Source organism: Phyllobates terribilis, unplaced genomic scaffold (genome assembly GCF_046119375.1).
Source record: "Phyllobates terribilis strain yellow unplaced genomic scaffold, ASM4611937v1 Scaffold_1__5_contigs__length_1240528914, whole genome shotgun sequence".
NCBI classification, from domain to species: domain Eukaryota; kingdom Metazoa; phylum Chordata; class Amphibia; order Anura; family Dendrobatidae; genus Phyllobates; species Phyllobates terribilis.
Genome location: NW_027362761.1, coordinates 1,106,589,655 through 1,106,603,403, shown reverse-complemented (window position 1 = coordinate 1,106,603,403; position 13,749 = coordinate 1,106,589,655). Strand labels below are relative to the sequence as shown.

Here is a 13,749-nt window from a genome sequence, read left to right as displayed (position 1 = left end):
CAGGGTCTGCTTTTCATGAAATACAAGGATAGGGGTGCCTCCTTCTGAAGTTTCTGCAGACCTGCCCTGCAGTCTATAGAAGATGCCAGAACAATTCTGCCTTTGTTTTGCAGTAAACAATCTCATTAGCATATCACACGGTTCAAGTTTGTGAATACAATCTCCTTTTTACAATTCGTAATGGAAGTCTGGGTAATATGTGCCTCCCAAAAATGTACTGCCGCATACATGAAAACTAGTCCAAACAAAAAGCAACTAGTCGGACTTCTTTGAGCCATGCATACTAAATAGATGTTGGCTAAACCTAGATTTAGTCACCAGGTTTCATTCCTGACATCTCCCACCCCCTATTTATGTTCTTTTATGTCAAAAGGGGAAGGGATCAAGCTGTTGCTCCACACCTTTGGCAGTGACTAAAGTCCCTATTTAGACGGGCAAATTTTGGCCATCAACGAGCACTGATTGACTACATAAATCCATCATTTGCTAGCCTGTTTCCATGAGTCACCGAAAACTTACGGGAACAGAGCAATTGTTGTGTTCCTGTACAGAATAATCTTTTTGGCAACACATTCCCTGTTTAATGTGATGAAGTTAATGATAATTTTTTATGCCATCAAAAAAAATCTGATCACACAACGGTCAAAAGTTTTGCTTGATCATTGTGTGATGATCGGTCAGTCATCATCTCTTCTAAATGGGTCATTCTTGATAATATGTCCTGGAGGTCCTGGGAAAGTGAGGACAGAATATTTCCATAATTTGCTGGTCCCATCAAAAACTGCAGGCTTGGCTTACATACATCCTATGATTATGGGAACTCTTAGATCATCATCTGATCTTGCAAAAATTGGCATGTCCGTCCAGCTCTAATCCAGTATGTATGGCCAACTCTAGCAGACCAACAGCTAGAACGTGGTTGTTTGCTGTGGGCAGCACCTCTACTTTTTGTTTGCATTGGTTTTGTTTTACTTTTTAATTGAGGCTTTAATACTCTTAAAAATAATGTTAATCTTAGCCCAAAAGCTTAGAAATGCACTAAAATGTATCAATAGTATATAAATTGTATTATTAATGTTCAAATTATGCAATCATTGGGGCAAATAATGATCATTAATGACAGAATAGTCATGAAATATTTTGGAATGTATATTTTCTTAGTTTTATACTATTAAAATTTGCTGTATTAAATTGCGAAATGTGCAAAGTCAAAATTTTGAAAAACTCACAAAAAAATAAGAGTTTTAAAATTTTCCAAATCCATAATTCACTTTCAGGAAAGATTTAGAAATGGAAAGTGGTGTATTGCCCTTAGATTTTCTTGAGTTTCTCGTAGAACAAGTTGTGAGTATGGTTAAAAGTCTCTTTTATGCTGCTTAGCATGGTTAGCTATTCAACTTTTCTACAGATCATAAATAAAGGGCCCAGGTAGAATATCTGCCATCTAGAGTCTAGATGTCTATTGTTCTCATTTGGGAAACTATTGTTTCAGAAAAGGAAAACTACCTCAAAAGGTTTAGCCATTTATTTTCCATCAAAATGGAAGCAGCCCAAAAATATGTCAATCTGGAAACTGAGACTGTATGAGACATGAGAATGTAAACTTATTGGATAATTTGGTTAGCTTATATTGTATCTATCAGCATCAATTATGTATAGTGTTTCTGTGTGTAGATTTCCAATTACTGCCACTAGGTGTTCACTTTGTATGAGGCTCTGATTTGGATTATTAGTTGCTGTATACAGATGTATACAAATTGTCCCCCCCCTAGTGGTGGTAACATACAGCCAAAATTTTTACCAGTACTTGAGTGGAGAAATAAGGGAACGGTCTTTATTAAATTAATTAGCTCCATTAATATGTCTATGGCTGGATTAAGATAAAATGAAGACAGTGCTTTTAAAACACTTCTTAAAAAGGCGGCTTTATAGTGAGGTGCTGGATTAGCTGGAAAGGGACATGGCTAACAATGAACCAGTATGTACCAAAATGTTGGTTCAAAAACACATCTAAAGGCAAGCCATGAGAGTAATGGCTTAAAATTAGGCTAATATTTCTAGGATAAATTACTAGGATAAATGTGGTGCACTTTGGACAGTCTAGTCTTAAAGCGGTTGTCTGGCGAGAGCTGTTACCTCCCTGTGTGACTACAGACTTCTAAATTCTTACAGCACGCACATTGCAGGCTGTCAGGTTCGCTGGTGAGAGCGGGCGGTCACATGCCGACTTGACTTGCTCAGCCTTGCTCCATTCACTTCTATTGAGAGAGACAGAGCACGTCTAGTTGGAATGTGGCCAGAAAAATGCAAACACTTCCCGTTCTTGGCCTCAACGAAAGAGAATCTTGACAGCGTGTGGCAGTAAGGATTCAGAAGTCTGTAGTCACATGACTCTTATCACAAGACCAGACAACCCCTATAAGTGTATTTTGGCGATGTATTAGCCCAGATTAGTAAATCTGCCCCAATGTTCTCCCATGCAGTCCAAATGCAGATTAGCTCGTTGACGACTATAAGGAGCACTCAGGGCGACGTTTTGCATAACACACACTGTTGTAGTTTAAAAGAAAATTCTTCTTTCATCATTTCAAATTTTAAAGCGATTATTCCTTGTAAGGGAAACATGAAAGACCAAAATTGTGATAAATGTCGCTCTTAACTGAGTTATTACTGATATAAGTGCAATCCTCTGGGGAGTTGATTCTGCTCTGAAGTACAACTGAAATATCAACACCAATATAGGTACAAACTCAAAGGAAACTAATTATTGTTTTCACAGTAATATTTTATGGTGTGCTGCAACAGACTGTAACCCGCAGATCTCATAGGAGCTGATTCATTAAGCTTTGTTACCTGGTAATATTTCCTTTTGGGCCATAACAAAAGGTAGGAAAGGGAATTCATTCTTTTTTTCATGTAAAGGATTTAAAATAAAAATCCACAAAGAATTGGGTCGTTTCATTACAAAGGGATTTTTATATATATATATATATAATTTTATTTTATTTTTTTAGAATTTTTTTTTTTTTTTAACCAGGCCAAAAAGGGAAAAAGCAAACTGTAAGTGATTGCAAAAGTGCAAAATATGGGTTATTCCTGTCCAATCAGTATATCATGTTATTTAATATGACTTTTGTTGGCTTAAGTGCATTGAAATTTCTTTTTTTATTACATCGAAATACTTTACAGGGCAAACATTTAGCCTTTTTTTTGTAAAAAAAAAAAAAAAAAATGACTTTATGTATTTATGAGACATCATGCAAAACTTTTTATTGTTACTGAAATACGAACTGCTGTAATTGCAAATGCCGTGCACATTTGATGAATAAAGTGATTTTTATATTAAAACTCTATTTTTTATTTGTCTATTTTACGACCGCATTGGTTAAAAGCTAAAAATGTATATATAAAGCGAAGTCTGAAATATGTGGAGCTGACTGCATGAAGTTGGCGAAAAGTATTGTGGCTAAGACATTCTTAAAGGTTTCAGAAATTCTTAATGACTTCGTAAGACTTCATGATCTGCTGTCGGTGCAAAATTGAAGGATAAAAGAAAATTTATTCCTGACGGAAAAAAAAATGTCAGAAGATTTGAAAGGCTTAGCATTAAATTCTGTAACGCTATTATTTTATGAGTAGCCCCAAAGGAATAAAAAAAAAATCTCTCTTAAATTATAATCTTATATGCTATTTATTGTTTTCATTTTTGAAAGATTATTATGATAAATGAGTCACTGGAGAATAATTGGGTTACAATTAGTAATCATAATGTCTTAGACCGCGGTCACACTTCATTATGGTTTGTTGAATATATTTTGCACATATTTTATGGTTAAATTAAACAAAAATATATATTTATTTATTATTTTGTATTATCTATTTTTTTGTATTTTTTTTTTCTTTATTTTGTTTATTTCAATTGCTTATTTTATTAATTTTATTTCATTGGTTTATTTTATTTCCTTTTCTTTATTATTTGTTTATTTTCTTTAACTTTTAAAGAAATAGTGTTTTTTTTTTTTACCATTTAGCTTCCGGAAATTAATGGTTTACTACTAGTGTTCATTCCCAAATTGTGTAGATGAGGTTGTACATGTCTTGGTTGATCATACCTTGTAACAGGCGCGCCCACCATTAAACTGCATTCCAGGTGTGGCTGCTTACCTCTAGGCTTAGTAAGTTAAGATAAAAGTGTTGACTTGATTATGTATGCTACCAAGGGACGAGTTAATGAGATAATTATCTTATTAAAGATAAAGAAAAAAGTCTTAAAAATAAGGATTAATATAATATATGTTGAACACATTATAAATTGGATGTCATCTCGTTGGATGTCATGTCCTTACTATCCATCGTTGCTGGCAAAAAAAAAAAAGTCTTAAACAATGCAAGCCAAAACAGAATTATATCCTGTAATTTTCAGGAGAGTCGAAAGAAAAATATCAAGAGCAGCTGTCACTTAATCCCACACCTGTGTATGATTTGGGTGGGAGGAGGGGGGTGTAATTGCGACTTAGGGGAAGTTGGATTTCACTATTGAATTGTAAGGTTCATAAAGACCATCCTGACGAATGGGTATGCTGGAGTCAGACTCTCCTGATTCATGAAGAGGCATATGGAGTGGCGTATGAGTGGTGTGCGCCTCGCAATAAATCCTACTCCAGTTCCTGCTGTAGTAACATTTGTGGAGTAGCGAATGCCTCCGCTCATCATGAATTTGACGATCGGTGGTCGTCATGCCCACGTTACACCCCAACTCTGCTCACTTTGTAAAAGCTAAGTGAAACTGGCTTGAGAACGGCAAAAGTTGCATAATTTTAGTGCAGCCTCCAGTTGTGCCAAAATTATGCAACTTTTAAAAGTATTTTTAAACCAAAATATTAGCGTAAAAGGCTTGATGAATTGGGCCCTAAAGGCTCTTTCAGATGTCTGGGATCATCGATGTGATCTCGGATCACAATGCACTGACTGGTTGCGCTTCTCCCGAACCGAATGTGCCAGTTTCATGCATTATTATGAGGCTGTCACGCATGGTTCGGGAGATGTGCGGTCAGTCTGTGTATTTCGATCCGAGATCGGACCGATGATCACGGATGGCTGAAAGAGCCTTACGGCTGCGTTGCCAACATTTAACCGCAACAGCCCTGGGCCGCTGTGGTTGTTTCACTGTTTTCCTGTACAATCACTTAACCTTGTAGAAAAAAATCCTCTGTCACCTGAAAAGTCATGTTGCTAATATGATCGGCTTCACGTTCTTACAAGTTTAACAGCTGTTCCCTTGCAAGAATAAGTGATTGTGCAGAGAAACAGTGGAAAGAGTGTATTGTCAGGGCCGTTGGGGTTAAAAGCTGCAGCACGACCACTGCGTGTGAATGTAGCCTAACCATCAGTGATAAAATGTATATTACTTACCAGAATATTTCTTTAATAATATTTTTTTCTCTGTGCTTGTTAGCCTTAGGAGATTATTTGGATCCCACTTGGAAACATATTATCATTTTTGAATTGTAGCCCAGTAAAGTGTGGGATCAATTGTTATTCAGCGCAGAGAAGCGAAACAAGTTTCAAAACAACCTGTTAAAATATGTTTTCGACTTTTCTCTTTTAATTGCTGCTTTTTGGATTTAATGGTAATAGTAATAGGCGTAACACTGAATTCTCATTTTGAAATTTGTTTTATAAAGAGATGTATAAGGGTCCTGTACATGATGTGGCTGACATGCAGTTTAGGGGTAATGGTACATCTTGAAGTATAGGTTTAAGTGAAATGCCTGTTCTCTATGGCTTTTATGTTTTGGGCTATACATGCTGCACAGTTTGATGAACATGGTAATTTTCATGACTTTCCTACACCATGTAATGGCGTCTTATATGCATACCTATACAATAGGAATACATACATCTCTACAAAGCACTGCACATGCTGCAGAATGAGAGTAATTACATCTATGTTGGCATTGTTAAGAATCTCAGTATAAAACAGTATCAAAGGGGTCGCCTCAACGCGTCAACCCCTTATTATATGCATTTAGACTATCCCAGAGGAAGGCCGCCAATTAACAACTCCCTCTGCCCATTTGTCAGCCCAGAGAGTCACTAACAAATAGTTGTCCTTGATCTGCTGCCCCTCCCTCATCCTTGTATCAGCCATTCACAACTTCTCAATTGAAAAGATCATCAATGAGTACTGTGATGTTATATTTTTGGGGAGTAAATGCTAAGAAGTTACTTTTGTAAAATTGTAAATTTAGGCACCTAATTGGAGTAGCACAAATTATTATATTAAAATTATAACTCTTTAATTCCTGACATCATAATCCAATGGGACACACATGATCTGCACCTACATTATTGTGATCAAAATAAAACAAGGATATAGATTTCCAAATGTAATACTAGAAGGGATGTTCAGTGCTTACTTTTGGTGCAATAATCTTATGATCTGTATTCACTGTTACTTATTTTTTTGTGCTAACCCTATACGGTAGATGATCACCACGTTTGTGGAGGGTAAGACTCCCCATACACATTAGAGTAACGTCAGGTGGATTTATCGATGACAATCTAATATGTATGGGGGCCCCGGATAACTGATCCTCAAGGGGAGATGTCAATTGGGTATGTCCGATTTAGGACGGCTGATCGCTTTGGTCCCCTGAAGACAAGTCATCGGCAAACATTTTTGGTGACGTTTTTTCACACAGAAGTGCTTGGCCAATTGAGCGCTCCTGTGTATGGGAGATCCGGCCGAAATTGCTGTTGACCGAACGATCCCCTGAAGCTTCATTCGGTCATAAACCATCTATATGCTATAGCCAGGTTTAGATTTGCAAAAGCTTAAGGTTTTCTAGTTGTTGATACCTAATTTATATCACATTTGCGAGTAAAGATTTTGCTTGTGGATGGACATAAATAAAGTGGAATAAGCCTTTGTTAACCGATTACTTTTAGCAGCAATACAAGAGAGTAGAAATATGTCGAAATGCTCTAACAGTTCACTGACCAACCAGAGCTCTTATGCCACATCATTCTCCACCATGTTTTCTCAACGAATTGGAAAGTAACCGTTTTGTGTAGAGTTTGAGACGTGAATCACTAAAGATCATGTATCATCCAGCTTTAGAAGGATTTATGAAGAAAAAAATCTTCATTCAGAAGGCATACCATATCCATTATATTCTTAAACTATTATGTTACTATAGTTTCTAACAACTTCATATCTTTATAGACAGAAACTTTACATATGGCAAACATTGATTTACAGTCTTTATAATCCGGCATATTACATGTGGATACCTGTGGAAATTATCATTAAAGTGCCAGCTCATGTGAAGGGATTTGTTGGTCTTTGTTCTGGTAAACTTGCTCTGTCTGAGCATAATGACTTATGATTATTGGCTTAAGGAGGCAATTAAACAAATTTACCTGTGTATTTATGGGTGTCATCCATATAGATCAATGTAATAATTGGTATTACTATTGTAGTCTAAAGAAACATTAGAAAATTCAGGTAGACTGCTGGAGATAAAAGCCATCACACACAACAGAAATATCTCAGTTGTGGAATTAGCCCATCTGGGCAGGACCAGGCAACCGTCTGAGGAGAGGACCTCCCAACTTCTTTCCTTGCCAAAAGCAAAAGATATGTTTAATTTCAACTGGTGATCCCTTTGTTTTGAGAGGTATCTGGCAGCTCTTACTCCGCTCTCCCCATTAAAAACAAATGTATGCTTGGTTGAAAGAACAGATATCTAAGGAATATGGGCACCATATATCCAGAAAATACAGTACATTTCCATGTTACAATTACAACATATCACTGATATTTGATAATACAAATCATAATGGTTTCAATATCAAATTTTATTTTTCAATAGAAGTTAGAAGGTTGCGTCAAATTACATTGAAAAAATGGTCTTATGGAGGGTTGGTCTTCTCAAAAAAATCAAAAAATCAAAGTATTTCTGAGATGAGCTGAAAACTATTAAAATTTGAGAGTCCTTAATGATTGATACCTTTTAATGCCTAATTGAAAAATATATCGTTGTACCGTGTTAGCCAGTAGATAGAAAAATTTTTAAATTTGAGAATCCTCAATGATTTATACTAGTGATGAGCGAGCATGCTCGTTACTCGAGATTTACGAGCATGCTCGGGTGTTTTCCGAATATATTCAGCGTGCTCGGGGTGTTATTTTTCAGTCACTACGTGCTCATGATTTGCTACTGTTTGACAGCTTTAATATATGTGAGGAATGACTGTTTCTTAGGCATTCCTCACATGTATTAACGCAGTCAAACAATCGCAAATCATGAGCAAAGAGTGACTGAAACATAACACCCGGGCACACTGAAGATACTTGACAAGCACCCGAGCATGCTCGCCGAAAGGGTTAACAGAACATACTCGCTCATCGCTAATCGATACCTTTTAATGACTAACTGAACTGAGTTGAAGTTTCTCCACCAAATATGTCCAACATAGGCAAAAGAACTGTCAATTAATAGAGCAAAAATTCCATTGAAGGCAGTGGGAAAGTCAATGGAAAAATGTATCTGTAATGATGGCTGAAATAATAACGCATAGACTTTCACATTCTTTTTATGAATAATTGGTTGTTGTAGCATAATTGATGGCAAACAGTCTACCCATGATAGGTTTTGTTAACTTCCACATTGTTTGAGTTGCAGAACAGAAGGCGCATTGATTATCACATTATACGTGTCACTCATGTGTAATGTGTGCGGATCGCTGTCATAGCCTATTGAAGGTGTTTTCTTCTGCTTAGGACATACAGTAACTGGTGGGAAACCTGTGATTTCTATTTCTGTTCACTTGCTCATAATAAAAGATCAACCATGAAATGTAGTCTTCGGAAGGTTTACAAGAAGTACTTGTAAATCTCAACAAGTGAACTTGTATTATTCGGGGTCTACAAGCAATTTCTTGCTTCAGGTTTGGCATTTGGCGATCAATTCAAGAGTAATTCTGTTTTCCTTGGTCATGGCAGTCATGCATTAATAGGGGTTAGTGTAAAGCACAATTGTAATAGTAATAGGATGGATCATTCAAAACCTGATGCCTGTTTGCAAGAATAAAATGCAGTGCCCTTGAAAAGTCAAGGACAAAAATGGCTTATACCTTAAATATGACCTAAGATATTAAAATGTGTTAGCACTGAGTCATTGCAATGGGCATAACTACTGGGAATGTGTTTGCGGATGCACATCCATCAATCATACAGCAGGTAGGTGGGACCGTGGTGTTGTACAATACAACATATAGTTTCAACTTGTACCTTTAATTACTAGTTTTAATTAGTTACAGTACATAAGCCCATAATTACCGGGATGAGTTGGCACTACTATAGCAGGCGCGACCTTGCTTTTCACTAAATAATATTTCTCTATCGTTTGGAAAATCTACTACACTGTAGTTGTCGTTACTTTAAATGAACATGACTCTTCTTCCTACACGCATTGAAAAACATGAGCAAAAGCTTCTGTTTAGCCATATGATAACAGGATTGAAAATTCTTCGCTGGAACAAAACCTAGATAATCATATTAACCATGAAAAGCCATCATGGAAAATGATTTGTATTTAATTTCTCTGAATAATCCCTGAAAATATTTTCCTACCTGGGCTTTTTGAACTTGCGTGTGTTACTTGTCATATATCCATGAAGAGCACCCACTGGTCCTGTATGTGTACGCTACTGTTAACCTCATAGTTACCACCAATACATCTTTTTAATGAGACCTGAAATATAGGAGAACAGCATCCCCCTACAGCCGACAGCCTGCTGCATCAGTCACGATCAGTGTTGGCACTGACCATGGCTGTTAATACCTTAGATTCTGCTGCCAGTAGTGAATACAGCATCTAGATGGTTAACAGAGTGTGGGGTCTCACTCTGTAACCCCAATCAGCATTCTGAGATCTTGATTGTTTGGTCTTGATGGTGCGGTCTGTCCGCTATAATGACCTGTTCAGACGTTAGCAACATTTAGGTGGCAAAAATAATATTTTTCATTCCTGTCATGCCACTTTACATTAATTCCTGAAAAGCACCTGAAGGGTTAATAAACTACCTGATAGCAGCTTTGAATGTTGGTTGGTCATTAAAGGGTTTAAACAAGCGTCAATTTGACTATAAGCAAATCCGATAGGCGATTGGTTAATAGTCTATTTGAACAGGTCACACTTCCATGCACACAGAACGATCATTAACAAAATCATTTTAGCACCTCCTTGTTCTCGGCAGCACATAACCTGTTAACACAGGCATATGTGCTGCCGAGAACCATGATTTTTAAGCAAGATTAAAAATCATTTCACTTGATGAACCAAGTTTAGACAGGTCGATGATTAGTAAATGAGTCTTCCTAGGAAACTCATTCCAGATGATCAGCCAGTGTAAATGCAGCTGAAGAAGACAATAGCATTTAAAGTTACCTATGTATACTATGACTATTATAAACAGACTATATATTCTTATACAGTGCAGACCAAAAGTTTGGACACACCCTCTCATTTAATGATTTTTCTGTATTTTCATGACTATGAAAATTGTACATTCACACTGAAGGCATCAAAACTATGAATTAACACATGTGGAATTATATCCTTAACAAAAAAGTGTGAAACAACTGAAAATATGTCTTATATTCTAGGTTCTTCAAAGTAGCCACCTTTTGTTTTTATGACTGCTTTGCACACTCTGGGCATTCTTTTGCATAAAATCACTAGTTGTTTATTATTTGCATCCTAAATTATTCAGATTCCCATTTTGAGGTTTGTTTGTTAATCGAAAAAGCCCTGATATTGCAGCGTATCCCCATTCACTTGGTTATGTCCTGTCCTTCATTACCTGGCATAGCCAATGAGCAATAATGGTTCTGTTCATGAAGGAAAAAAAGCAAACCTTTTATACTCAGGCTACAGTATTAGGGGTTAAAAAGGGATTGTCAGCAGTTTTAAAAAAATGGTCTAAGTATGGGAAATAAAATTAATAAAAAAAATAAAAAATTCACCTATGCAATCTCCCTACTATATCGCCAGGGCTCCCTACAAGTCTTTGTTAATTCCCTGTAGCAATTGCCTGCTGTACATACGAGTGACCACTGAATCATTGGACTTAACAGTGATTGTCTGCAGTGGTGCCATGGATGCACATGATGTCATGGCTGCTGGAAGTAAACAATGTTCTCGAATGGAGAGGGGTTGAAGAAGTGAGTATTGTTTATATTTTTTCTTTTGACCCATTTCCTGCTCTTAGCTCGAAGTTTAAGAACCCCTCTTAAGAAACACTAATCCTTCCGTCTACCTTTTTTTTTTCTGTTTCAGTCAACAGGATTAGAGATAGGAAGTCCAGGAAAATCACTATCCCCATGACCGTGACTACTTTCTCTCCAGTTCTAAGAACATCTAAATATATTTACTACCATAGGTGTGAATAATAGGAACCAACTTTAATGTATAATGTGCCTTTAATAAACTGTAGTATGAGTCACTTAATGGGTAGACTCTTTATAGTTTACCTTGGATCTTTCTGAAGGAGTCCAATAAATGATTAATCCGCTATAATGGACTTCTAATGCATATCGCAGGTATAAAGAGGTCCAATAAATCAGGTGCGAAGCTTCCTTTCATTCCTTTCCTACAAGCGCGTCACCTCTGTGATTACTATGGAATGAGGGCATTGCCTACACAAGAACGACCCTTATCTAAATTCCAGGCAGACAATGAAAATGGCCATCATGGAGTGAAAAGAAGAGGAATTTGCCTGGAGGAGCTTCGGGTGTAATCAATATGCTGTGGTCAGCAGTTTGCTGGGATTTTGTAATTACCTCCATCTGACAAGGGGCACTTGAGAGCGTCTCACCTGTGCCGTCATCTCCAACCGAGCAGAGGGCCTTCATCTCTGATAACCATCAGATCTGATTTCTAGGCTCTCCTCCAGGTAAAAAAAAAAAGGCGCAGTGATTATATGCGTTCCCCTCCACCCCCGGTGCGTAGGGAGCTCTATGACGTATTTCATAAAGGAAGGTGCTGACCCCAGTCTGAAGCTTTTATCTCTTCTTCTCTTTCATGATGAAAGAATTCCACTGTAAGCCATTAAGGAATCTCCGGGGCTCCTAGATTCCTGAATGCGACTAAGCAGCTGGTAATGAATGTACAAACAAGCCCGTATGATCTCAGACGGTAAAGGTGCGATGTGAATATTCAACAGGCAACGAGAAAGAAAAAAAATTGCTTTTGACAAATATCCTGGAAGCCCAAATTCCCAATAATGCTGGGGGGTCTATCGGTTCATTGTAGTGGAACAGAATGCTTGAAATAGACACGCGGTAAAATACAGTGTATTCATCGCGGCCCCTGCAGCATTGGCTGCAAATATTCGCATGTCGCTTTTACTAAACGCAAAGCTGAATAGTATTCTTTCATCTCTGGTCCTATTCTAAATGTAAGTCGAACGAGATCCAAAAAGCTGAGCTAAAGGGATTTTTTTTTTTTTTGCACTCTGCGGATAGAAAATCTATTGTGATGACTTACCTTGAATTTGCCGTAAAGCTTTTGATCTAAGGGTGAATTTCTCTCTGGAGAGATATTTTTTTTTGCCTCTTACTGAAATTCAAATAGCGTATTCCCACACCGCAGCGTATCTTGTCGTACTGGAATTATTACAAGTGCATTTTCTATTTTTGTTATAGTCAGAAAATCACAATTTGATTGCCCAGAAAAGTACATGATTAGAAATAGGAAGGAGTAAGCCATGCTTTGTGCGTCCGTAGGAAATGCAATTCCAAACTGTTGACCCGCTGGATGAAATGTGACAACTAGCTAACCATCATTAGTTTAATTTCCTCACTGCTAGTTTCCAGCTCGGCATTAGAAGCTAATGCATTGCCAGGCCCCGCAGCCATGGACTACTAAAGCAGAAAGCCTTTTACTGAAAATGAACATGTCTGATAATAGAAAGCTCGATGCAAAGGTTATATTGTCATGCAAAGCCTCTGTTATTCTATTTCCATGCTTGTATACACTAATGTATGAAAAATTATACACATATTTACAAAGACTGAACATGAAAATTATTGAAAATGGGCAATTCCAACAAATCTACAAAAAAGAAAAACTCCAGTAATATGAACAAAATAATCTTAATCCTTCCCAATAGCATCCAGTATCTAGACTAACTAGAGGAGTCTTAAGAGGTTTTCCCCAAATCATAAGACATTCATAGGTTAGGAGAATAACTTGTGGATTGTTGGGGGCTCAACTGCTAGGACCCTCAAAATTCCCAAGAATGGGTCTGTGTAGAGCAATTTTATTCAATTTTCATAAAAAGGGGGGGTTTCACATTAGGGAAATGTTGAGGGTGAGACTGACCTATAACGCACCCAGCCTTGCCGCGAAGGTTGGTACCCTAATATTGCGATATAGCACCCCCGCTCACCGTCGGCTTACCCTCAATGACCCTAATGAGGGTAAGCCGATGGTGAGCGGGGGCTCTATATCACATTATTAGGGTGCCAACATTCGCGGCAAGGCAGGGCAAGTTAGAGGCCTAAATAGGGCTAGATCACCTCCCTCACCCTCAACATATCCCTAATGTGAAAGGCCACCCCCTTTTTATGAAAATTGAATAAAATTGGTGTATATAGTAGAAGGGTCTTTTTTAATTGTGTTTTACAAGATTGGGATCTTTTGCCAAACTGATATGTTAGTGTCTCTGTATAGCCTC

At 37.4% G+C, this 13,749-nt stretch overlaps 1 protein-coding gene across 5 annotated transcripts in view; it reads left to right on the top strand.

Annotated features, from left to right (window-relative positions):
• PCDH7 (protocadherin 7) overlaps positions 1-13,749 on the top strand; it is a 1,071,285-nt gene that overhangs the window by 51,659 nt on the left and 1,005,877 nt on the right. Inside the window, exon 3 of one of the 5 annotated variants that reach the window (XR_012250635.1) lies at positions 4-3,249. The exons of the other annotated variants lie outside the window; for them this stretch is intronic. The gene's annotated coding sequence lies outside the window, so the exon portion shown is untranslated. Of the gene's footprint in view, positions 1-3; positions 3,250-13,749 lie in introns of those variants that run through there. 5 annotated transcript variants of the gene reach the window in all.